The following is a 1,662-nucleotide window of genomic DNA, read 5'->3' on the forward strand; positions in this document are numbered from 1 at the left end:
GTGCCGTAACATTCAACACAGCTCTTATTCTCTTTGCAACAGTACACCTCGATTTCCACTTAGATTTTTATCTTGTTCAAATTATTCCCTTTGAGCTTCTTTAAAGAAGTGCACCTACAGAATTCAGTAACAACTGGCTTTGATTTGAAAAAAGCAAAAAAAGCAAAAAATAAAAAAGTATCAGAATATCAGAATTGTGGATTTTTTTTCTCTGTACCTGATATATTGTGTAGGGATCTCTAGTCCTCTTTGAAGAAGCTCATAAGCCAAGCGGGCAAAGCTTTAGGAAACAGAAGAAAATAAAATAGTGCATACTCCTGAGAAAGTATTACATACTCATATCACTCATTTTTTGTTGTTGTTAACAGTTCTTTAAAAATGGGGGAAGAGCTCTCACACACACACTAGTCAAGGAAATTAAGGACTGAAACATTGGCATAGTTTGGAATATAAAACTCCCTAGAGAAAAAGAGGAGATCTCAGAAAACTAAGAAATCAGATAGCGCTGACATTGTACCAGACCTTACTTCCAAAATTTTTGCAACCCATTATAGACAAGGCATTTTACCATCAAAGAACAGAATTACTAAATTACAAAGGTATGTTTGCATGCACTAATATGCGTGGCTACGCACACATATTTTATATATATATATATATATATATGTATATATCCATATATATACATATATATCCACAAACATACACGGGATCCCCGCGCCCCGCTGGGGAGCCGGGTGTGCACATCCACAGATGCACACACAGAGGCACACACGCACCCAGACACACCTGTAAACTCTGCCAATCTAAACAGAGAGTCTGTCTAGACCAGGAAAAAAACCCACACAAAACAGTTCTTAAAAAACAGAGCTGGCAGATTCAGCTGAGCCACGGCGACCCCGAACGTCCCTTCTGGTGGCACCTAAAGTTAAGTTGACGCTGCTGTGAAGGCAGCTGGTGTTGATGGCTTGGTGAGGGGCCTGGGAGCTCCCCTCCTTTCCTAGTCTAGACAGAACCAGGGTGGTGAGATGAGGTGGGAAGAACTGAGGGGAATGAGGCCATGGGGTTGCTCAGAAAGGAACACTCTGGAAGATTGCTTTAGTCTAGGTGGAGACAGGACGTTGCTCAAAACAAAAAAAAAGAATAAAATAAAAAAAGGAAAATGGTAGCGAGACAGACCATGCAGCTCAAGAAATCAAAGCACTGACACCAAAAATGTTTCTCCGATTTCTTCCAATAAGTTATTCATTTCTTTCTTTTATTATTATTATTAATTATTATTATATTCCCCTCCCCCCCAATCATTATTTAAAAAATGTGAAAGAACAGAAGTGGGGAAAAAAATCCTGGTGGTTGTCTTCACATGTTCCTGGCAAGAGACTCTGAACCACTGGTCTTGTGCCATTGTGCTCCTCTGATCTTAAATTATTGTCTTTCTTTTATTATTATTATTTTTATTTTATTATTATTATTATTTTGTCCTACCTAATAGAGTTCTTCCAAAGCCCAATCCAGTATTTTTAAAGCTAAAATTAAGACGGTTTTGTTTTAAAAGATTATCTCTCTCTCTTCTCCTTTTATTTATTTAACTTTTTTTTTCTCTCTTTTCCTTTCTTTCATTCTAATTTTTTTCCTCTCTCTCTCTCTCTTTCTCTCTCTCTC

This window comes from Melozone crissalis, unplaced genomic scaffold (genome assembly GCF_028551555.1).
Source record: "Melozone crissalis strain CALT ecotype California unplaced genomic scaffold, PUWL_Pcris_2 ptg000106l_1, whole genome shotgun sequence".
NCBI classification, from domain to species: Eukaryota; Metazoa; Chordata; class Aves; order Passeriformes; family Passerellidae; genus Melozone; species Melozone crissalis.